Here is a 25,908-nt window from a genome sequence, read left to right as displayed (position 1 = left end):
AGTTCTGCTTAAAGCGCCCGGCTCGATCGTCTCTCCGCTAATGAGCTACATGAGACGGCCTGTCTCTTTATCCTTCATTTGACTTTACAACGAAAGTGAGTGTTTTTTGTTTAACGAAACCTTTTCCTGTTCTGACAGCTTATCTATCGCTCTTTGAGGGCGGCGGTGAGACGCCTCGCCTCGGTACGGTCTCAGAGGGGAGCTTAATGATCTTTTTCTAAATTAATGTTTTGGCAGTTGTTCACTGCTTTGTGCTTCACCAGGCACGTGCACACATAGACATAAAAGGGGGCTTGAGACCCTGCCCTTTTATCCGTCTGTAAAAAAGTGCCCTCTCCTGACCATGAATGTAATAGTGAAAATAGCCGACCTCCAAGCTCACAACGCGTTGCAGCGCAACTGTGTCTGTCTGTCAGTCAGTCAGTCAGTCAGTACACATTTTTACAGTCTACGGTTCTATGGGTTTGTCTTGGTTCTATGGGTTTGTCTTGGTTCTATGGGTTTGTCGCTCTGACATAATGCTCTGATGTCACTGTTAACAGAATGGGTTTGCCGCTCTGGCTTGATGTCCCTTTTATGCCCATATATTTTATGCCCATATACAGTCGTCAATGAGGTGTGCAATGCACACTTGCAAATGAATTACGTCCTTGTCCGTTTTATACCCATATATGGAGATCCCTGTCCCGATGTCATCAATATCAAGGGCATATCTGGGAATGTCCATATTTGGTAATGCCATGTTCTGACATTATATTGTTGACTATCATGCAGGAATCTCCATATATGGATGGGTAACTGATCCGATATACATATATCACTAGATGGTCAAGAATCGGCGCAACCTTGCATGTCGCCCTGAGTCGTCTTACTAGTTATGAATGTTCTTCAGTACTGTATAGTACCACCTGGTATGGATGCTTGTCTGCAGCCCTAAAGTCACAACTGCTGCAACAACTGAACATATACATCCACAGCATTCTAAGGTTGGCAAGGAATATTACCTCTAACAATAGCCATGTGTTGCAGTTGCTGCCTTCAGGAAGGAGATACAGTGCATACAATAAGGTCAGACTAAAAAGGTCCTTTGTCATTCAGTCGACTTTAAGGCTTAATCGGGAGTTTGGTCTGGGGTATAGGCTAGGCAGTGGACATTGATCTTGTCTTTATGTCTTTAAGTACAGTATGTAATCCTGTTTTTGTTCCATTGTGTTATGTCACATTGCTTTGGCTAGATTTGTTTTCCAGGTATTCCAGCTTTGTAGACATTTTATCCGTGGAGGTTTGAGTGGCTGAATGCCTTTCAGATATTGTTTTACCAACCTCCATACATTTTGCAATACTGATTTTCAAGCCATCAACGCTAAGCCTGAAACTGTAGGCTGGCTTTTAAATCATCAGCATTCCTGGACATGTTGGTTACTTCCCTCACCAGGTTATCGACACGAGAGACTGTGGAGTTCACAAAAACGTGTAGACATGCCTTAAAACTCTTGTCTTGCTGTTCTAGTAGGTCTTTGAAATAGGCCTTCTGTAGATTGAGTGGTTCATAAACCATATTGTTTTGGTAACACATCTTCGCCTCATCTTGTCATCTTAGAGTTGGTGGGGCGTTGTTATCTTTTTAGCCTTAATGTATGACTGTACCAACCACATGCTGTTTAAATATCGTCGTTGTCGGGTGGAAACCTTGTATGTCCAAAACCATTTATAATTTTACATTTTTAAACTAGTGAAAACAGCCGATCTACAAACTAGTGATGATGAAGCAAGGCTTTGCTTTGTGAAAAAAATTACAAATTTGAAACTTGGAGATACAAGGTTTCTGCCCGACAGTGACAATATTCTGACTAATAAAGTATTCAATCCATCAATCAAACTCCACAGATCAAATATGGAGGCCACATGGAACCCCATAATGTACAGTCTGGCAGATAAATCGGCCAGACCGATATATCGGTCGGGCTGTAGTCTCAATCCTCCCTCTCTGGTGAGTTTGCTGGTGAGTTGTTTTCCTATATTCTTTCTGCCCCTGCATCTTTCTTTAGTACTTCCATATTGGTGTGGGGCCCGCCTCCATGATCGATGCCTGTGTGTTGTTGGCTCTAACAGCACCAGTAGGCTGGCTGGGAGCTCCTGCTATTGATGTTGGGAGTTAAAAAAGGAAATGAAATACACACTTCACAGTTGTAACACAAAACTCACAGGCACGTAATCCTGTTATAAAGACAACGCAACCATTGCTGATTAAGTTGTGTGACTAATCCTCGTTCATCCTGGGGTGAGAATATACGATGAGGCATAAAACATCTGTCGTGTGTGTGTGTGTGTGTGTGTGTGTGTGTGTGTGTGTGTGTGTGTGTGTGTGTGTGTGTGTGTGTGTGTGTGTGTGTGTGTGTGTGTGTGTGTGTGTGTGTGTGTGTGTGTGTGTGTGTGTGTGTGTGTGTGTGTGTGTGTGTGTGTGTGTGTGTGCGTGTGTATGTGTGTGCGCGCGTGTGTGTGTGTGCGCGTGCGCGTGCTCACATAGTCCCGAGAAGGACCCATTGAGTGCATTCTCGAAACCACCGAATTATGTCAGACATGGCCTCCGGTGGTAACTGTTTATTAGTCATTAATATTCATTGGCTGACTGCCGCGATTGACTATAAGTACGAGAAAGTCTGTGAATGAGGTTAGTGCGCAATCCATAATGTCTAGAAATGAACACTGGAGCTATACCCTTAACAGCCCTGTGCAAAGAAACACTTCTCTTCCCAATCCGGGCTGAACTGGGACATTTGATTGATTGAAGAATTTATTAGCAGTTATAAAAAAATAGAAAAAGTACAGTTTCATGAAAGCACAAATCACTGGTACAAGGCCAACTAAAAGCAGATCCTAGAAAGCCTTACGGCTTATTTAAACAGTAACCAATTGTATCTCATATATAACATTGAAAGACAGACGGATAGAACATAGTACTTTATCTAGGATAACAACATATTCTCACCTCCAAAGCGTCAAACAACTGACGCGCTGTACTGCGTCGGACGAGGGTACACTTTGGGTATGCCTACTGTTTCAAGTGTTGGACACATTGGGTATGGCCAGTGGTTTAAGAAGAAAGAAAAAAGAAAGTTGTTCCCGAAGCGAGATTCGATACACTATGAAGGGTTTACCAGCCACCCGAAGTTACCGTTCACGCCACTATAAACGAAGGAGCCGCGCCGTCTCAGGCGCCGATGAGCCCCAGGAGCCGCCGCCGAGGGAGCGCCAGCGACCGAGTCGCCGCAGCAATCGGTGCGAACGGCGCATGAGCCGACTCAGCGGCGTTACAGAAATTATGTGCCGTTATGGACAGAATAGTACATTTTAAGCATGGGGGCTTAGTCTATTTACAAGTAGTAGCAGCGGCCTGAAGGTGACTTAATAACAATTTTGAAGGAGGCTAGGGATTTGCTCTCCTTTAAGGCTTGCGGAAGGGCGTCCCACATGTTGGTGGTATATTGTAGCTGCGGAACAAATTAGAGCCTTGTTTAGTGTTAAATCTACTTTGAACATGATTGGTGGAGCTGCCTCTGGTGTTGTGATCGTGGACATCCTTGACCTTTAGGAAATAGTTTGTCAGGTACATGGGTATCTTGGAGGTGTAGTGTATCTTGTACACCTATCTTGGACATCTTGTGATGGGCCAATATGGCCGTGGCCCACCACAACCAGTCAGACACTAAACCACCAATACCCCATCCTTGCGATCCCCTTAAATATGCATACAAGACTGTACTGTTCCCCTAAAAGCCACTACACAGGTGAGCAGGCTACTAAGTGTCGTGGAGAGGTGGACCAGTGCACTCTCTCTCTCTCTCTCGACTGACTCCCATACTGATCGCAGGCGCGTGTGGAGTACACAGTCTCTACTGTGTACTCAAGGACAAGTACAAGTATGCAGTGGATGACTTCAAAGAAACGATGTGCAGACAGAGTACTTGAGGAGAACGTATAACCACATACACTAGTGCAGGGGTCTTCAACAGGGGGTTCGGGACCACTAGGGGGTCCTCAGAGTTACTACAGGGGGTCCTCCAAATCTTTGTGTGATAGAAACTTGTTTTTTCCCCTTTTTTCCCCTTAACCACTTGAATCCTAGCGTCCATATTCTGACAGCTTTAGCCAAAAATAGCAAATCTACAAGCTCACAGTGCCTCGCAGTGTGAGGCGTTGTGAGCTTGTAGATCGGCTATTTTAGACTAGTGAAAGGTCAAGTTTATTAAGTATTTACGGTTCAAGTGGTTAAATATCTGAAAACACAACAATGAATCTATATGGAATCTATGAACAGGTTGTGGGGGCCCTGCTTCATCTCTCTCTAAACTAAGGGGTCCTTGGCCTGAAAACTTTGAAGACCCTAGCCCTAGTGTCTTTATTCTGGTAGTGAACTTTCCACGGAAGCTTGACGGGGAGGGAGTTGTCAACGGTGTCCAAGGCACCTGTCATCAGGGGTGTTGAACTGTGGGGAACGGGCTGTTGCTCTTGACCTGGAAAACATCTGTGTCACTTTAGATTTGTATCACTTTAACCATTGTTTTATTCTTTAGCTATTTAAAAAAAAATAGCAGGTATACAAGCTCATAGCACGGCACTGCTGTGAGCTTGTAGATCTGCTATTTTAGAAAGATCGTGAACATTTGTGAAAATCTTTGAATACATGTATTTTTAAAGCGAACATTTGTAATTCAACGAATTGCTTCTGGGGGTCCCTGGAACAAAATATTTTGAGATGGGGATCCACAGCCAAATACATTCTGGGGGTCCTTGATGAACCCATTCTCTACCAAAAACAACCCCGTCCATGTAGCTCCCTGCCAGGCCTGAACAGCTTGAGAATTTAATAAACTTTAATTAAAATAAAGATTTTATCGCCCCCGGAACTAAAAAAGCGGAACTAAACCTCTCGGAACGGTTTCTTCACGGACCCATTTGATCGCTGCACTAGTACCATGGCAACCGGCAACTGGAAGCAGATTTCGTCCTATCGAGCCATGGGATGGTTTACACACTGTTTATACAACACAGGAGCCAGCTCCTGAACGGATTGTCTGTTTTTCAAATGAGTTTTGGTTTCTTTTGAAGCTGTGGACGACGTAAACACGCACTATGCATGGTTGGGGTCCGATCGTGCGCGATGGATACTCTCGCGCCCACGTTAAAAGGTAAGAGAAGACAGGCAGTGAGCTACATAGGGATTTTCTCTGGTTTATCGGGGGTCGCGATCAGTGAGTTAAAAAGTTTGAGAACCAGTGACACAGAAACATAGGTTTTCCAGAAAACCTTATACGGATTCAGAAGACATTCGTATTCGAATCGGCCTCGGGTCTTAACACATGGGAAGCCAAGGTTTCTAACATTTCTAGCTGTTGCTGCTGCCGCCGTTCACTCACGCTTTATTTTGAAAAGCCTCGGAAGCTTCGTGCGTGTGCACGTGAGTGTCCACTGACGATTGAGGAAGAACATCCATTTGTTTACAAACGCTCGCGAAACTAAAATCCAAACCGGGGCCGACCATCGCGGTAAAGTGTCGCCGTGAAAACAATCAGACCTCTGCTTCCCTGGCGTTCTTTGCACCTCATTCATAGATAAAGCCCTTTTTATGTTTCAGCCTAGAATGGAAATCAATGCAGCCTAGTCGCACCATTTTCTCTCTCTGCGAGCCACGGTGTGACGTATGGACTAGGTTCATTCACAGGGAACACAACATGTGCACAGCACGCTGCACAGTTAACCCTTTGTTGTCTCGTTGAGGAACGAGACAACTCCTTTTGGCAGAGCGACCTCTAGTGGCCTTATCTCGTTACTGAACGAGTTTGGCCCCTTGGGTGTTAATAGGCTAGTCTATGTATCCTCCTGCTAAGGCTCCTCACTGACAGGTGAAAAGAAGTGGCGGACGATCCCTTATGTATCATTGGATGTAGGGTGACCATACGTCCTCTTTTGCCCGGACATGTCCTCTTTTAGGGGGCTGTCCGGCCGGTCCGGGGGGGTTTTATAAATCCCTTCAAATGTCCGGGGTTTAAGCACGGACATTTACAATGCACGTTCAATGGTTCTTTTGGAAACACACTGTGAGAGGCGCTAACCCCGGAACGTGTATTATTCATACTACTCTCTGCCTGCGATCCCTCCCTCCCTCAGCCTGTATCGCTTTCAGATCAGAGGCAGAGCAGAGCAGAGCAGAGCTCAGCAGCAGATCGCGCAGCGCAGAGCCAAACGAACTGCAAACGCTATTAATGCTCACTCCCTCAGCAACTGTGTTTACATTGGTGAAGGAATCTTGCCTGCTATTCCCTCAATCCTGGTCTAAAATTTCAATCACTGATGAAATGCACAAAAAGTGCGAGTGACCAACATTGAGAAGCAGAGCGTTCTGTCAGCAAAGCTTGGTAGTCTTCTGTGTCCATTTAGGCATTTACAATTATAAAAGTTCTGCTTCAAGCCCATAACACTGCAAAGTAGCTTACAAGACAGTCTGTGCGAGGTGAGAGCTCTTCTGCTAACTAAATTGACAGAATCTTTTCTACAACCTTGTAAAGCAGAAGATACGGCGGTTTGAATAATGGGCTACCTCTCTTTTATTTAGTTACAAAGCTGAACGTTCATACAGGAGCCAAAAGGCATACTTTATCAGTGGATCTCTAGATTTGTAAAGGGTCCAATTGGAACCCCCTCAAAATTGAATACATAATAGGCTATTAGTGGTATAGGGCATAATTGAGCGGTAAACTAGTAATAGAAAAAAAAATGGGGGAAAAATTATATATATATATATATATATATATATATATATATATATGCCGGGTAGAGTGTCCTCTTTTTGGATTTTCAGAATATGGTCACCCTAATTGGATGAGGTTGTGGTTTCAATTCCATGCAATCGTGTGGGTAAACCTGTATATTGGCATATACAGTGTAGGACTAACTTGGGAGGAAAGTATGTCTGTGTGTTTGTCTGGGGGGGGTGAAAGTCCGCTGAAGTTGCAACTGCATTATGCTATAGCTACAAAAGCAACGCCAAATGGCTTGTGCTGCAGTATTTGTTACCTCCCCGCGGTAGGTGACAGTCTGACTTTATTATAGCGTCACCATGTTGTTATGTTATCTCATTATCTTCTATAACCACACTCTGCCTCTTGCTCCTTGCTCACTGTGTCCCTCGGCCCTGTCTGTGCTCACTCTGTCCCTGCTCCACTTCCCTGTCACATGGCCTGCCCCTCTGTCTGGCTGTGGCCATGACACAGTCAGCCACGTGTCCTCTTCCAAGTTCCACCTGCACTGTCAGTAGTCAGCTACTGCACTGCTTCTCAAACCTTTACATTTCATTTCTTTGCTGTAGACCAGTGGTTTTTAACCAGTGGTCCACACAGAGGTGTCGCACCAAATTCTGGGCCCTGGCCCCTGGGTACTTTAACTATTGAAAAATAGCAGATCTACAAGCTCACAGCGCGGCACCGAGTGCCGCGCTGCGAGCTTGTAGATCTGCTATTTTTTAAAAATCTTGAAAAGTCTTTGAATATTTCAAAGTATTTTTGAAAAACCTATGTTTCTATGTCAGTGGTGCTCAGTCTTTTTCATGTGAAGGACCTCCAAAATGATATGTATTTGGCCACGGACACCCATCTCATAATATTTAGTTCCAGGGACCCCCCAGAAGCAAAATTTTAGTTACAAATGTTCGCTTAACACACAGGTGACTAACCGATATTTTTGAGATCACAAAGTGGAATAACTTTGCTAGAGAAGGTCTCAGAAATTTCCCCTTCCATGACTTTTCCTAAATACTCAAGACAAAATGTTCGCTTAAAAAATACATATATTCAACGATTTGCACACATTTTCACGACTTTTCAAAAATAGCAGATGTACAAGCGCTGCACCGAGTGCCGCGTTGTGAGCTTGTAGATCTGCTATTTTTCAGTAGTTAAAGTATACAATAATTCCATGCCCCTCCAACTTGGGCCCCCCTGTCACACGGCCTCCCCTCTGTCTGGCCGTGTCTGGCCGTGGCCATGACACAGTCAGCCACGTTTCCTCTTCCATGTTCCACCTGCACTGTCAGTAGTCAGGTACACTGCTTCTCAAAACTTTACATTTCAACGACCCCCGGTTCTTTGGTGTAGACCAGTGGTTTTCAGCCAGTGGTAGGCCTACCACCAGTGGTCCCTGAGGGGGTTCCAGGTGGTCCCCAGCTAAATGACGGAGAGTTGGTAACGAGATGGACCCTTATAGATCTTTAACTCTTGAGACTGTAAAACGAAACCAAATGGACGTCCATTTGTTAAATGATTGTGAAACACTGCATTACTAAATTTACAAAAGGTCTTTGCAATTAGAGAATGTAGAAGAATTGGCATGTTGATCAACGTTTGCCTGTTATCTCTCCTATATGGTACCACATCAATACAACATGGAATTGTAGACAAAATCTTATCCAAGGACAACAAAATATTACGAGACTTGGGTCTTATCAAAGGCCTAAATCTTATCAAACAGTGGTCTGTGGCTCAAATGCAGAATGCATAATGGACTTTGATATGAAACTGTATACTGCATGGTGTATAGAGCCCCACGGCTCTGAGACAGGTCCATTTGGTTTCATTTGTACCCTCTCAGGAGTTACAGATCCGTGATGGTCCATTTGGTTCTTAACTCTCCTACTGCCAGATTATTTATTTATTTATTGGGTCTGGTGCCATCAAAAAGCGGCTTACCTTTGCGACGTTATAGTAGATTGACAGACAGACATTTATTTATTTATTTTTATTTTTTTGGGTTGTGCAATAGTGCACTTTGGTCTGCCAGGCAGCAGAGGGCGGCGTCATGCGAGAATGAATGTGAATTTGCCTGTTATGTGTTGAAGAAGAAGAAGACCAGTCACTGGCCACAGAGCCTTACAGCCGGAGGAAATCAACAAGGAAGTGAATTGTTCTCCGTTGATACAACGCATAATGGATTTTTTACACCATCACCGCGGAAAATGTGTTTACAGTAGACGGCCGCGCGACCCCTCATCAGCTTACAGTCATCAGACGAACGAACCGAACGAGCGCCGTATTGGCGGAGAGGTCTTGCGAAATCGGGCGAACGTGAACGTTCAAAGCGTTGGGAGAGTTAACTATAAATCATTTACCTGGGGACCAGGGACGTGCAGAGAATGTTAGAGAGGCAGGGGCTATGAAAAAAAGAGTAAAGCCGCACATAGCTACCGATGCACATTTATTAGGACGACACAGAATGAGAAACCAACGTTTCGGACAGACAAGCTGCCTTCTTCAGAGAGGCAGGGGCTGAAATTTCCAAAAAGGCCTTTGGGTGAAAATATCGAAAATAGCAGACCTCCAAGCTCACAATGTGTCGCTCTGTGACGCGTTGTTAGCTTGGAGGTCGGCTATTTTCGATGCTTGATTTCTTCACAGAGAGGGCAATTCAACATAAGATGCTGCATTCAAGTTCAGGAGAGTAAGTTTGGAAAAGGCCGAGTTTGAATGCTGCCTTCAGGTATGGCATGGAAAGAGGACATTTGCATTTCTTTCACCATAGTAAAAACTGCATTCATGGTCTGGAGAGGGCACTTTTTTACAGACGGATAAAAGGGCAGGGGCTCAAGCCCCCTTTTGATGTCTATGTGTGCACGTGCCTGCTGGGGACCCCCTCTGAACCCCCCTCAAGGTAACAGACGTTGCTTTGTATAATGTCTGTTATTTTTGCACTTTTGGCAGGGCTAGATTATAATATTCTTTCTTCTGCGCACCCGACGTGATTAGCTGTCAACTGCGGAGGTGCCTCCTCCATCTTGTCTGCAGCCAGGCACTGTGGGGAGAAACGAGAGGAAGAATGAATCCAGACATAGGTAACAACGAGGGGCTTATGGATGGTCTCCATTTACCATGCACTTGTCTGGAATGCTTTTGAAGGGGCCCCACAATGCTTTTCAAAATATATATTTTATATGAATATTGGTCCATGATACGGTTTTAGCCTAAACAACCACTCGGATATCTAAATTTCATGTTCTGTCTGTCTCTAATTCCAAGCCGTTTCAGATGCAATACCAAAATGCCCTTTGTTGGCAACGGGCGCTGTCTTTGGGCTAAAATTTTAACGATACAGAGAATATTAGCATGGAACCATCTAGAGTAAATCCATTCAAGCCAATTTTAGCACGACTTTACCTCATGGTCCCACCTCATATATATAGAACAGTTTCTTGTTTACAAATATTGAGACTAAATGCACAGGTGGCTGTTTCATGTAATCAATTCCCAACAGGTTTTGGGGAGCGCTGGTTTCAGTTCATTCAACATCTTGTGTGTTGGCTAGTGAGATGCACCCATGGGTGCGCCCTTATCGAGACATATATACTTCATTGCGCAACGGTATTGCGCATCGAGAGTAGCTGATATACAAGCTCACATGGCGTCACCAATGCAACTGCCGCAGGACGGAGCATAAATTAGGCTTCATGGACTGCAGCTGGGCGAGCAGTCTGGTGATCATGAGGAGCGCTCCCTCTGTTCTGATGACGGTGAATGGAGGTGGGGTTTGAAGGACAACTGTTTTGAATCGCTATTATTTGGTGCCGACCTGCGCGCGCATCTAGCTTCAGAAATGCAATAATAGTCTCAATAGAATATAGCCTCCCCAACAGTACCGCCCTTCTCTAGGGGGCCCAATAGGAAATGAGCCCCTTTGTGACATAAACAAGGGCCCGATTTCTAAAGAGTACCGTTCAGACACGCCCATTCAGAAAATCACTGAAATGAATGGCAAGGCTTAGAGTTATCCCGTCCTTGTCCCTTTTATGTCCATATATAGAGATCCCTGATGTCATCAATATTAAGCCCATATTCGGTCTATACGTCAGACATCCATGATGATGCCATGCCAGTCCTCTCTATATTTGGGGAAAAGTTTCATTTTTGCATTTTCCCATTCAAGTCAATAGAGAAAATGAATTCATGAATAAATGTATGCAAATTAAACTATATAGCGTATCTCTTAGCAAATGCAAGCAGACGTGTCCCGATGAAGCCGGTCGATTTGACATATGGCCCAAGTGCGTGGGAGGAGTAGCGCGGCAAAATAACGTTTATCTGGAAGGAAAGAAAGTCGGACATGTACTATAGTCTGGTTAACCACCAGTCTAACTAGATTGCACTCTGTCGAGATGCCAACTTGTGCCTTTTTCTCTCTTGGCCATGTTTTTATTGTAATTGTGCATCAGCACAGTTTCGTTTGAAAGTGCTGTATGTGTGGGAAACATCAGTCTACTTTTAGATCCTTATATAGGGTTAACATTTGTCAGGACTTATGCAACGTATTGTCCAAGATTATCGGAAAGAGGAGGTTGATTAAGATATTTTCTAAGATGTATTGTATTGTACACTTTGTCTATTCTGATGTTTTGATTGATCTCAGTTTTCTTGGCATTCAGGCAACCTTTACATACTGTAACTCCACTCTGTTTAAGTGCTTCTGAGCTTCCTTCACGTGGTTGGAGAGTAGGCCCATGTCATCCTTAGAACAGTACTTTGTGTTGTTATGAGAGGTGGATTTTACAATTACTGTTAACCAGTTGGTGATGAATTTACACATGAGCAGCAGGGCCGGATTAACCATAGGCTCGTCGGGCATGTGCCCTGGGGCACAAGATTTTTTTTTTTTTTTTTTTTTTTTTTTTTTTTTTTTAAAGCTGAGGGTTAAATAACAACTCGAAATGGATCAGGGGAGCATCAGGTACATGCTTTATATATTAAGCTTGCATAATGTATCTGCCACTGGCTTAGCTGTATGTGGAGCCCCATATCCTACATTAGCAGGAGGAGGAGGAGGCTTCACAGAAATAAATCTTAATCAAACACACCAAAGTTTACATTTACCAGTTGGAAAGGCTTAGATAAGAACTCGAGGTTGTGATGAGATCATTTGAGAAATGGTTCATATATTTATTATGGTGATATGGTCTGCTGCTTAGCTCTTTGACCTCACTGAGGCCCCATATAAACCCCATATAAAAATCATATAAAATCAATCAGTGGATTAAAAACGCCAAAGTTGTCATGGTCATGTTGGCAAGGGTTAGACGTACAGCAAATCGACCTTGGAATTAGAGCATTTGCTCCATTTTTTATGAATCTGTGATATAATTTCTCAGTTAGCCTGGATTAGCTTGTGGGCTAAATAAAACGTCTATTTAAAATGTGCCAGAATGGGGTTGTTTTGGCTGCTGGGGGAAGATTAAATGGCTTGGTTTGGGTCCAGGGTCTTGTGGCATATTTAAAGCATATTGTTCAAACATGTTGTGTCCATTTTAAGGGTGGAAAAAGTCATTCTTCATCATGTGGTGAAAAAAAAATACTCTACAGGTTGTGGTACAATGTATATATTTATAGTATGTTTTATATATGTGTGTAGGCCTCCACAATGTAAAGAAAAGTAGCCTAGTTCTCAATCATTCCCACACTGAGTCTGTGCATTCACATGATTCAGCCATTCATTCACTGACATGACCTGTCACCTGCATGTGCCCCTCCCCTCCCAAATGGGTGCTCCCACGCTTCCTGTATCCTGACCTGTGCCAACAATGCCCAGCTATTTTGGCGGCATTTCAGTGTAAACAACAATTCAACATGGGAAGGAGAAAACAGTTAAGTGGTTGTGCAAAAAGACAAAAAACAGCAGAAAAAAGCGCGGCATAAAGCAAGATGCGATTCCACCAGCGGCACAGCCACCGGCGCCGCAGCCGTGAATGAGGCGGCCTTGGCCCGCGAGACTACCGTGGCCGACCCGGCGTGGGGGGCACTTGAACTTGGTCGCCCTGGGGCACCACACAGGGTTAATCTGGCCCTGATGAGCAGATAATATGTGATGTGTTCCAAACACATGTGCTTAGATGTTGATTCCATGCTGTGGAACAAACTCCCCATTCCAGTCAGAACTGCAGACTCACCCCCAGTTCTTCTGGCGTACTCTTCAGACTCCACCACCTGCACCCCCTAGCTAGCACTTCACTCTCCCCCGTACCCCTTCCTGTTCCTGCCACCTCCTGCCAAGATTGATGCCAGCGATCCACCAAGATGAGTCTACCATGCAGACATCTTGGACATGCATCATGTATGCATCAATGTAGCCCTGGGGTTAGAGGAGAGAACATTGAAAAGGCATTTATTACTTACTTACTGTTCAACACAATTTCAATATCGTCGTCGTCGGGTGGAAACCTTGTATGTCCAAAACCGTTTGTTTTGTATTTATCATTTTAAAAATGATTTAAACTAGTGAAACCAGCCGATCTACAAGCACACAACGCCTCGCACCGCGAGACGTTGTGTGCTTGTAGATCTGCTGTTTTCACTACGTTTGTGCAACGGCATTGTATGGTGAAGCAGGGCTTTACTTAGCGAAAAAAATTACAAATTTGAAACTTGGAGATACAAGGTTTCTGCCCGACAGTGACGATATGGTACTATTATGTTTACCTCCGGCTCCTAGTAATATGTAATGATAATTTTCTTTCTTAACCTTGGCGTCACTGTTTTGGGCACTTTGGGTAAAAAGAAATAATAAAAAATAAATAAAGAAAAAGTTCTGCAAGTTGAAACTAGCAAGCTCACAACGGGTCACACGCTTGTAGAGTGGCTATTTTCGCTATTTGTTGTAGAACGAAGTTTACGGGGCTTAGTGGTTAATTAACAACCGTGGGCTGGATGACTTCTTTGTCTTATGTGCCCCGTGAAATATGTACAATAATTATTTCTTTCCTCTCATTTATTCTTCCCACTTCTGCGGGTGTAAAAGAGGCCAGTTTTTCCAGGTGGTTTGCAAGAGTGCTTTGTCTATTAATAACAGGAAGGCCAAACGTGCAACAGGAGAGGAGACACATTGTGGAAGTGAGAAGCACTTCATTGAGGGACACCATATGGCACGCCTTGCACTACATTAGAAGCCCATGGTGACTAAACCATACCAGAAGATGATGGATTGTGTCTTACTGCGGGGCAGAAATATAAGTAATTTAAAGGTGGGATGAGAGCTCTTTGTGTGTGAGGGCGTATTGAGGGCTGGAAGCAGGGGTGTCACACCAAATTCTGGGCCCTGGGTACAGGGATTCGCTCACATTTTGTGCTTTAACTATTGAAAAATAGCAGATCTACAAGCTCACAGCGAGCTTGTAGATCTTGTGAAAATTGGTACTGAGTCTGAATATTTCAAATCCCCCCTTTTTTATTTTAAATATTTCTAGGGATGCTCAAACTTTTTCATGTGAAGGACCCCCAAAATGATATGTATTTGGCCACGGACCCCCATCTCAAAATATTTAGTTCCAGCGACCCCCCCAGAAGCAAATTTTGAGTTACAAATGTTTGCTTCAAAAAATACATATAGTCATAGATTTGCACACATTTTCACGACTTTTCACAAATAGCAGATCTACAAGCTCGCAGTGATGCTCAAACTTTTTCATGTGAAGGACCCCCAAAATGATATGTATTTGGCCACGGACTCCCATCTCAAAATATTTAGTTCCAGGGACCCCCAGAAGCAAAAAAATACATATTCATAGATTTGCACACATTTTCATGACTTTTCACAAATAGCAGATCTACAAGCTCGCAGCGCGGCACTCGGTGCCGCGCTGTGAGCTTGTATATCTGCTATTTTTCATTAGCTAAAGTATGAAATAATTAAGGCCCCTCCACCTTGGGCCCTAGTAACTCAGTCCCACTTTTCCCTCCCTTATGACTTCCCTGTGTGTGAAGGCGTATTGAGGGCTGGGAGGTGGAGGGGGAGGGAGATCTCATTCCTTTATTCTGTGAGGGTACGGTGCTTGTTATCCAGGTCCAAGTCCAGTCACTTGCATTCATACAGTATATATAGCAGGTTTGAAAGCAACAGGAGCTGACCAAAAGTGCTCTGCAGTCGAGGGCAGATGGATTAACCACACAAGTATACATGAACAGTTTGACGCACGACACAGTGGCCTGTTGTTGACGGTGTGAGGGCATTGTACAACCTTCCACTGCCTCTTATGTAACGCTGGGTTGCTCAGTGCTGCTGGAAGAAGTAGTTCTTTTTTGTTTTACTTGAGTATAAGTACCAAATACCACTATAGTATATATTATTATATTTATTTGATAATAACATGTGTGTTTAAAAGGCCTGTATTAAAAATGTGCCTTGAGTAAAAATACAAAAAGTATTGCCATCATCAAATTATAATTGCAGTACCAAAGTAAAAGTACCAAAACCTTTTGGAAAATAGCCAATCGACATGTGAGCTTGTCGGCTATTTTCAAATAGCCGAAGTATAAAATAGAGCGTGTGTGTGTGTGTGTGTGTGTGTGTGTGTGTGTGTGTGTGTGTGTGTGTGTGTGTGTGTGTGTGTGTGTGTGTGTGTGTGTGTGTGTGTGTGTGTGTGTGTGTGTGTGTGTGTGTGTGTGTGTGTGTGTGTGTGTGTGTGTGTGTGTGTGTGTGGGACAGGGAATTACTACTTTGTGGGGACCTCATGTCCCACAAAGATAGTACAATCCTTGCACAATACCTTGTGGGTACTTATTAATAGGTCCCCACAAGGTGTTTAGGGGTTAGGTTAAGGGTTAGGGTTAGGGTTCAAAATGAATGGAATGTCCCCACAAAGATAGTAGACTATGTGTAATGTCCCCACAAAGTAGCAATTGCAAACCTGTGTGTGTGTGTGTGTGTGTGTGTGTGTGTGCTTGGTCACCAGCGATATTGCAGCTCAGTGTGTGTGTGTGTGTGTGTGTGAGACGCAACACTGCCACTTGGTCACCAGCGGTATTGCAGCTCATGATACAGACATAGGGACATAGGTAGGGACATACAGTAGGTACTGTAGGAACGGACAAAGTCACTCTGAGGAGCAGTTGACCACTGCTTAAAAAGACTCCATACACCAATTTGCTGCTCCCAAAGATATAGTTTACCATATAAACTACATCTTTGGGAGCAGCAAATTGATGTGCAGACTTTTTCTTCTTATGTATCCAGTTTTTAGTCCAGCAACCAGACTATACGGCCTCGGCTGCGTGTGCCCTTTTGACTGTGTCTCAGCCTCTATTTCAACTGTATGTTTTATATTTATATTGTCTGAGTAACTAGTAACTGTATCTGTCAAATAACAGTAGTGGAGCAAAAAGTAAAAACGTTGCCACTGAGATGGTCTAGTGGAGTACGGTATAAAGCATCCACTAATGGTCTAACCCATTTCAATTATTGAAATTTCATGTTCTGTCTGTTTCTAATTCCAAGCCATTTCAGATGCAATACCAAAATGCCCTTTCTTTGCAACGGGGTGCTGTCTTTGGACTGAAATTGGAACGATACAGAGAATATTAGAGAACCACGATGAGAACCATGTAGAGTCAATCGTAATCTTCTCTGTATCGTTCCAATTTTAGCACCACTTTATCTCATGGTTCCACCTCATATAGTCTCAATAGAATATAGCCTCCCAAAAAGTACCGGCCTCTTCTCGAGGGGGCCAAATAGGAAATGAGCCCCCTGTGACATAGAATGGGACCCGATTTCAAAAGAGTACCGTTCAGACACGCCCATTCAGAAAATCACTGAAATGAAAGGAGAGACTTAGAGTTAATGAATGGGTTTTCGGGGGGCTGGAAGAGACACTGGGAAGTCCAAAAAACAAGAAAAAAATGAAAAATGTGAAATTCATGGTGGGTGCCCCTTTAAAGGAGACATCCAGACCAAAACACATATAGGGTTAAATCTGCCTTTTATCATACCCCTTCATACCTGCTTTAGTCGATTTTTTTCGTAGCTGCCCCTGTTGCTAGATTTCGGCTGCTCCTGTTGCTATATTTCGCGGGCTCTCTCATAACTAACACAGTGGATTGTCCTTAGGCTAGTGCGGTTATTTCTTTAGCTTCAAAGTTAGTATTTTTTTATTGGATTGTGTTTACACTACGTCCAGAGACCAACCACACCGCTGTTTTGACCTCACAGGCACCCTTACTTGTCAAACAGACCCCTCCCTCCCCTCCCTTTCTAGCCTCTCCTCTCCCTGCTCTGGTGCAGAGCAGAAGCCGTTTGACAAGTAAGGGTGCCTGTGAGGTCAAAACAGCGGTTTGGTTGGTCTCAGGACGTTGTGTAAACACAATCCAATCAAAAAATACTAACTTTGAAGCTAAAGAAATAACCGCACTAGCCTAAGGACAATCCACTGTGTTAGTTATGAGAGAGCCCGCGAAATCTAGCAACAGGGGCAGCCGAAATCTAGCAACAGGGGCAGCTATGAAAAAAATCGACTAAAGCAGGTATGAAGGGGTATGATAAAAGGCAGATTTAACCCTATTAGTCGGGGATCCACATGCCCAAAAGCTCAAGGAATATGGTTGAACCTGTGATGTTCTGCCGCACTTTTTATTTCATTTTTATCTATTAGTTTGCTCATTAAGGTACACAGAATGAAAGGCCTGCTCTGCTGGAAACATCGCGAAAAAAAGTTATGGCCATTTGTATATTCACTGTCCCACTGACTCCACTACACAGGAAAGGAAATATATTTAAACAAAAGAAAATTTCATCACTGTGATGACTGTGAAAAGTGATGACTCATCACTTTTCACACTTTTGTTGGTCCGTTTTCTAGCGCAAGGAATGTTTTTTGTGCAAAACAAAAGCTTGCGATGGATTCAGAATCATGAAAACCCTCCAGTTTGACCCCTCACATGCTACTAAAAGCACACTTTTTTAAATATTTCTAGTGGAGTCAATGGGACAGTGAAATGGCCATAACTATTTTTCGCGATGTTTCCGGCAGAGCAGGCCTCTCATTCTGTGGATCTTAATGACCAAACTAATAGATAAAACAGAAATAAAAAGTGCGGCAGAACATCACAGGTCCCCTCCCATTTTGAGGGACTGGATCCCCGGCTACTATATGTGTTTTGGTCTGGATGTCTCCTCAAGTAAAAGTACCCGTGGAATTGCACTTCAGTACAGCTCTTCAGAGTAGATATCAGCCTAGTTACTCTAGGCCACAGCTCTGGGTGGCATGTTAACAGAACACAGTTAAATGATCCTTTTATTACCAGAGGTCCCGTCGTCCCTGACCTCCTTCCTCCCGCAGCCGCCCCGCTCGTCCGTCAGCGGCGCCCGCGGCGGCGGCGGGGCGGTCGAGGTCAGTGCCGAGGCCACCGTCTGTTTACGTTGTGTTTGCTTTGAAAAGCATGCAGCTCGGGGGAGCCAAGTGAAGTCTGCCAGATGGAATGAGTGGGAAAAAAAACAAACAACAAGAGAATGGAGCGTTGGTTATTCCGTTTAGGCCTAGAATTATTGAATGCTTTAGCTATTGAAAAATAGCTGATATACAAGCTCACAGCGCGGCACCGAGTGCCGCACTAAAGGAAGGAAAAGTCATGGAAGAGGACATTTCTGAGACCTTCAAAGTTATTCCACTTTGCGATCTCAAAATCGGCCAAAAAGACCGGTCAGTCATGTGTCAAGCGAACATTTGTAACTCAAATTTTGCTTCTGGGTGGTCCCTGGAACTAAATATTTTGAGATGGGGGTCCGTGGCCAAATACATATCATTTTGGGGGTCTTTCGCATGAAACATAGGTTTTTTGAGAAAAAAAGAAAAAAAACGGAAGGATTCAAAAGACACTTATAGAAACGGGTCCAAATCGGGTCAAAATTCACATTTTCAATGTTTTTTTTTAAATAGCAGATCTACAAGCTCGCAGCGCGGCACTCGGTGCCGCGCTGTGAGCTTGTAGATCTGCTGATTTCAATAGTTAAAGCATAAAATAATGCGTACCCGGTATAAATGGGTTACAGGGCTCCGGGTGCATTCAGGGCATCCTTTCAAAAATCAACCAATTGATGATGACGGACCGCGGTGGCTGCTGTGTTAGTTGCCATGGTACCCGCTTCATCGTCTTGGCTGTGGCACCCTTTCAAGCTTTTTTTCTTTTTAATATTCTTGCTTTTCTTTATTCTTGATTCATTTGCACTGACTATGGACACTTATTTTTGGTCCTGCACTATTGGGTTGTCTTGGTTGAATTGAGTGCTATTGCTGTGTTGATAATTATGGCGGTGAGATACTTGTGTTGCACTGACTAGCATTGACTGTTATGTACACTTTTGTTTGGCACTGCTTTGTTAAGTTGTGCTTTGTGTATTCCTTTTTTTGTGTGTGACGTGTCACTTATGAGCGTTGAATGTTTCTTGGTCACTTTATGGATATATTCTTAAAAGTGCCTTAAATGACAGTTCCGTGAGTGCTGGTATTCTCTTGTTTAAAGTTACGTTCCCGACCGTGCACCCGGTAAAATTGCCCAGAGAGGAGAAGAGAAATGGAGTCGTGCTTGCTTCCTCTATGTATGGATATATTCTTATTCATATACATTTATGTTTATATTATTATTTTTATTGTGCCTTGCTTTTTTCTTTTTTTCTTTTTTCTTTGACTGTACACTACAGTACTCTTTTTCTTACCTCTTTGTAACTTGTAACCTTAACTGCTGTGCTGCCTCTGGGCAACTGAATTCTATCTATCGATCTAGCGATCTATCTGTCGATCGATCAATCCATCCATCCATCCATCCATCCATCCATCCATCCATCCAATATCGCTATGGTCGCTGGAAGATCAGGTTCAGGGACGTTTTTGCCATGAAAAGAAACACAAAACTGAATTCAGAAAATGCTCACCTTGGATAAAGATGTTAATTTGAGCCCATTATGTTCTTCAAAGATTTCTCAGAACCAGATCAGAAACACATCCTTCAATCGAGCTGTGCACAGCATCACAATTAGCAGTGTTAATGTATCCATTTGTAACTCAGAGTTTAAGTTATTCCACAACCTTTATTTGAGAGATACGGGGAACTTCGTTTAGTTTTGGTTCATATTTTATCTGAAAGGTTTTAGTTTTAGTCTAGTTTTAGTCAACTACTTATCATACGATTTTAGTCAGCTAAACCTACAGTTGATTTTGTCGACAGAAATGTATTTTGGCAGGCCTTGCTTGGTATTGGTTGATTTTACTCTAAAAATCTTGCCGATCTACAAGCTCGCAACGATGCATTCAGTCTCAGCTTTAGTCCTCATTGCTAATAGTTTTTATTTTGTTTTTAGTCAGTGAAAAAAGAAAAACAAAATCATAGTTTTATCAAATCAATACTGCCTGACACACCCATGTACTTATTAATTGCCTGCTGCGTAGAGCACTGTATCAAATCTGTATCTGTATTTTAGACCTCAACAATCCCCAACAGTATTATCATACTCTATGTAAGCATATCGTCGTTGTCGGGTGGAAACCTGGTATGTCCAAAACCGTTGGTTTAGCATTTATCATTTTTAAAACGAAAGTAGCCGATCTACATGCACACAACTTCTCGCACCGCGAGGCGTTGTGTGCTTGTAGATTGGCTGTTTTCACTACTTTTGTGCGACGGCCTTGTATGATGAAGCAGTGCTTTACTTTGCGAAAAAAACGTACACATTTGAAACTTGGAGATACAAGGTTTCTGCCCGACAGTGACGATATACTGGAGGAGAGGGAGAGGGATCTGAGGAGAGGGCGAGTCAGACACTCCTTTGAAGTTTTGGGTTGTTTTATCTGCTCAAGAAGGGTCCTGGAGGCGGAGGCGATGCATGTAAAAATATCACCATAGCCTCCCAAATCTGAGTTGCTCATCCACCGACACACGCGCACGCACGCTCACACGCACGCTCACACACACGCACGCTCACACGCACAAACACACACACACACGCACGCACACACACACACACACACACACACACACACACACACACTAGGGATGGGACGATACAAACATTTCAAATCACAATTATTGTGACAAAAGAAATTGCGGTTTACGATATTATCACGACAATCTAAATCCATTATCCTAGGGTGGAACATTTGCCCAAATAAATAGCAGATCTACAAGCTCACAAAGCTTGTAGATCGGCTATTTTTTGGCAAAGACATTTAATAGAGAGTGAAAAAAAAGACTGTATCAAGTACGTATATTAAGAACGGTTTAAGTGGTACCGGATATGCAGCTCGGCAAATACAAGGTGAATTGATCCCAGTGCATGACGGAGGACGATATCACGATAAATGACATATCCACGATATGATTATTGTGAGTGTTTTTTATCATGATAAACGATAATATTGATTATCGTCCCATCCCTAAATCACATGCACACACGCACGCACACATACACAGAGACAAAAGGGCAATCGAAAACTTTTCTCTCAACATAATTCCTGATTAGAATGAAAGAGTAAACCCGCCTGTGATGAGATGGTTGCTTGGGATAGGTGCTTTGAGCCTGCCAGGGTGCGGTAGATGATCTGTCATTAGTATGAGTGGAATGATTGATTTCGCAAAGTGGAAATGTGGCGGTGAAAAAGAAACATTTACCCCTCGGGCAGGAAAGGCATGCATTAATAAAACATTAAGAGAGGGAATGAGTCGCCGGCTCTCAGAAGCAACAGTATTTAATGACCTCTCTTTCATGTATGTTTATGCTGCTGTACATTATGATTACCTCTTTTGAATGTCATGGGCACAAAGTAGCCTATAAACCATTGGGAGCGAAACAGACTTGGTTATCACCGCTTTATTAAAATTCTCCCCTAAAACCTAAATTAGTCTCGGGGTGTCAAGTTAGGTTTTTCCTCCATTCTCATTCCAAAGCAAAAGCTTTTCCCTTTCTTTTTCGTTGAGGCAGTTCGGTCCTGTCATTTGCCAGCGGCCATTTTGGGATGTTTTCCAGTTAATTTGAAATGGTGTGAAATCGTTGTCAGTTTGACACGTCGGTTTTCCGAGCCAGGGGCTGATATTTCAAGCTCGTAGCGCTGTTTACCAGACAATCATTTTGGAGTTAATTAACTGTGCTAATTTCAGATGTAATCTGTGCTTAGTGTCCAGTCCTGTCTCCTAGGTATTATTGTGTCTTTTGCGTGACATGCTGCTGCATCTCATCTCTGTGCGAGAAATGAAATGCGTTGTCGGATCTCTCGGTAATTGTGCATCTTATCCTGTAAAAAAAGGTGACTTTTTGACGTCAAGTGGCTTAATTATTCGCTGTCTATCTTGAGGCTGAGGTAATTGAAGTGAATTGGATTGGATTCTTTTTTTTGTAAGTGGACATGCAGTGTGGCACATCAACATTAGGTGTAAGCTCGCAACCTGGTGCGGATGCGATGCGTTGCGAGCTTGAACATTGGATATTTTTGGCGTACCACGCCATCCAGGGACGTGCAGAGAATGTTAGAGAGGCAGGGACTGACATTTCTAAAAAGGGCGTTTGGTGAACATTTTGAAAATAGCCGACCTCGGTCGGCTATTTTCAGTACTTGATAACACACTAAACTAAGCATAATCAAGTCGATACTGGAAATGTGGTGTAACGGCATGTATCTACACAGAGAGGGCAATTCTTTCAACATAAGATCCTGCATTCAAGTTCAGACAATTCTCTTGAATGCTTGTGATTCCGTGCAACCTATTCTGAGGTAATCAAAGTGAATAGGATACTTGTTTTATGGGTGCTAGGATAATGCCTGTTTTATGTAGGCCTATGCTGCATCGTATGCCAATGTGGAACACCGTCTACTTTTGGTGGACCAGCAATGTGCAGCAAAGTATAAAATGGGAAAGCCAGTAATTACAGACTCCCAGTGGTTCTCAAAGTGAGGTCCAGGGACCCTCAGGGTTCCATTAGAGGGTTCCAAATGGACACTTACTGGTCTGTAACTCTGAGTCGCGAGGGTCTTTGAAATTAAAAAAAGTTAAATAGCATTCAAAGATTGTGGAATAGAGAGTACACTTCAATGGTTCTCAAAATGGATTCCAGGGACTCTGTGGGTTCCTTTATGGGGGTCTAAATTGACCCATACATGTCGGTAACTCTGAAATTAAACCAAATGGAACCTGACGGGTTCATTTGGTTCCATTTGTACACCGTCAGAGTTAAGGGGAGACCTTGAAATGTGAAAGTTTGAGAAACACTGCACTACTTCAGCCAACATCATTGGCCTGAATAGTTGCTCAGACGGAGTCTCCGCAGACGGATACGGCGGAGTGGCTTAATGAAGTAAACCCTCACATTTCCCCATTAATTAGGTGTTTTCATCAGTGCCGTAATTTGCATTTGCATTCAAAGGGACTCTCAAACAAATCTGGCGTCGCAGAGGAAAGAGGGACATGCCACTTTCTTACAACGACGATCGCATACAGTAGGTTGATCACAGGGCTAATGAGGGGGCTGGGGAGGGGGAGCCTTAATCAGATGGGATTTGAGTGGAAGTCATAATCAGGGGCGTCACAAGGGGGTGGGAAAGTGGGACTGAGTTACTAGGGCCCAAGGTGGAGGGGCCTGGAATTATCTTATACTTTAGCTATTGAAAAAATAGCAGATCTACAAGCTCACAGCGCGGCACTTGGTGCCGTGCTGCGAGCTTCTAGATCTGCTATTTTTGAATGTGTGCAAATCTTTGAATATATGTATTTTTTTTTAAGCGAACATTTGTAACTCAAATTTTGTTTCTGGGGGGTCCCTGGAACTCAATATTTTGAGATGGGGGTCGGTGGCCAAATACATATAATTTTGGGGGTCCTTCACATAAAAAGGTTTGAGAACCACTGACACAGAAACGGGGAAATCTCGCTCTTTCGAACAACCGTCATTTCGACAAAGGCACGTCGGGAGGGTTAGCGACTCACCCCACAGAGGTTAGGTTTAGGGTAAGGGTTAGAGTTGGGTGTCGAAAAGATGACACGTAGTATGCTATGCTCCCCATAGAAACATAGGTTTTTCAAAAAAATCTTGAAATATTCAAATGGCACAAATTTTCAAGATTTTTCAAAAATAGCAGATCTACAAGCTCGCAGTGGGGCACTCGGTGCCGTGCTGTGAGCTTGTATATCTGCTATTTTTTAAAGCACAAAATAATGCGTAGTAACGCGTTCATGCGGGGCCCCGCAGTGAATCCTTGTACCCAAAATTTGGTGTGACACCCCTGACCATAATATGAAAAAACATGCGATGGCTGGCGAATTGCCACGTTCCGTGCATTATATAAAGTGCACTCCTGAGCTCCCAGAGTGGGTTAACAAGGCACTCTCCATAAAGAACCACGGTGCCCCCCGGGGGAACAAAGGCTCGTTCAAATCCAACCCAATCCAAAAAGCCATAAACCTCTCCAAAGGAAAAAAAAAAAAAAAAAAGGGAAACATGAGTGGACCGCAAAGAGCCACTCACTCATTTAGCATTTATGTTTATGAGAAATGACATGGCGGTGGCTGGTGGTTAACGCTGATATTCCGAAGAGTTTCTGCGTCAGTTCAGAAAAAGCTAACAGCCATGATACATTTATTTTAAGAAGTACATTTTATTTTTTCCCCCGTTTCTACAGTTTCTTGGCTGGATATGGCAGCCTGGAACGGTTGTTCAAGTGCAGCTAAACTTGGCATGTTAGTAAACAGTGCCACAATTAACAATAATGCATTGCACCTGTGCAGCTGACCAGCGGAACCTGGGAATATACCATTTTGTCAAGATGGGGAGAATACAAGTGTGGAGAATATAATTATAATACCTTGTTAAAGTGACCATTTTGTTTGCATTTTTAGTTATTTTACTGTAATTTAACAACATAATAACCAGCACAGATAGACAAAGAGACATTCATGGATTTAAATTTAAAAGTAACTTTTATTTTATTATAATAGTATGATACAGTAGGTCACGTGGTCTCTCTGAAAACGGTCTGAAATAGTCTGAAACTCATGTCACAGTGTAATCTGCCCCTCGCTCCGCAACAACAGCTGACCAGTACAGTAAGTACAGTCAATTAATTTGATTGGCTTATAATTGCACAATCCCACAATGACATCATGAAAATATTAACTTATATTTTAAGATGACTTCTTAAGGTGACAGTACCCCTTTAGGTGACAGTACACCTTTAAGTAAGACATTTTAGGTACTTGAGTATCGTAATTGCTGGACTATAAGCCGCACCTGAATATAAGCCGCACCAGCTACATTATATCTATTCTCCACTGCATCTACAGTACGTCGAGGCAAACAGTTTACTTTTTACTCATTACTTGTTAGTTTACAGCTTCAGTAATTACTTTTCAGGTTTAGATCATGAATACAAAACATATATTAAGCCCTATTTTATTCTTTGGAGCAATGCAATTTAATTCAGAGCCACATCTGATGGGTCCACTCTTTTATTTAGCATGCATGACCATAGCCAAATCTAAATTAGGCTATTTGGGTAAGCAGCAATATAAGTTTGATACTGATCCCAGAGAACAATACGTGAAGTAATAGAGGGCATGCACATGCATAAAGTGAATGGAAAATCGAGTGGCAAAGTGAGTGGCAAAATGAGTTTAATGTTGTTTAACGTCGTTTAAGGCAATCAGGTAGGACTTTTCTGTTTGGATGTATGGAATGTCAAGGCCAGAAAGTAGTTTTTTGCCACTCAGTAGCCGTGCCCGCATAGCTTCCTGGTATGATGATGATGTCACGCGCATACCTGCTATATTACTTTTGAGATAAAAGAGCAATATGTCCTTTAGCAACGAGTAATGTTTTACCCTTTGATAAGAGACCAAGATTCCAGCTTTTTGTTTATTTTTAGCCATTATGGTCCGAGCAATATAGAATTGTGCTGACCTTTGTGGTCTACTTAGTGGTTCTCAACCTTTTCAGGCTGCGACCCCCAAAATAATCATATTTGAACTGGGACCTCCCCACCCTACTAGCACTAAGAGGGGCATTCCGTTTTGTATAACACGGTTCTATTGTGAAAATAGCCGATCTACATGTAGATCGGCTATTTTCAAA

The 25,908-nt window shown here is 43.1% G+C and overlaps 1 protein-coding gene across 1 annotated transcript in view; it reads left to right on the top strand.

The window, feature by feature from the left end:
- The window catches only part of LOC308281724 (VPS10 domain-containing receptor SorCS3-like), a gene marked incomplete at its 3' end in the record, with an annotated part of 555,751 nt that overhangs the window by 127,960 nt on the left and 401,883 nt on the right, over positions 1–25,908 (top strand). The window lies entirely within an intron of this gene.

The sequence above is a fragment of the Nannobrachium achirus genome (genome assembly GCF_963921795.1).
Source record: "Nannobrachium achirus genome assembly, chromosome: 3".
Classification (NCBI taxonomy): domain Eukaryota; kingdom Metazoa; phylum Chordata; class Actinopteri; order Myctophiformes; family Myctophidae; genus Nannobrachium; species Nannobrachium achirus.
Note: the sequence above shows the minus strand (reverse complement) of the source record. Positions and strands in the feature narration are given on the sequence as shown.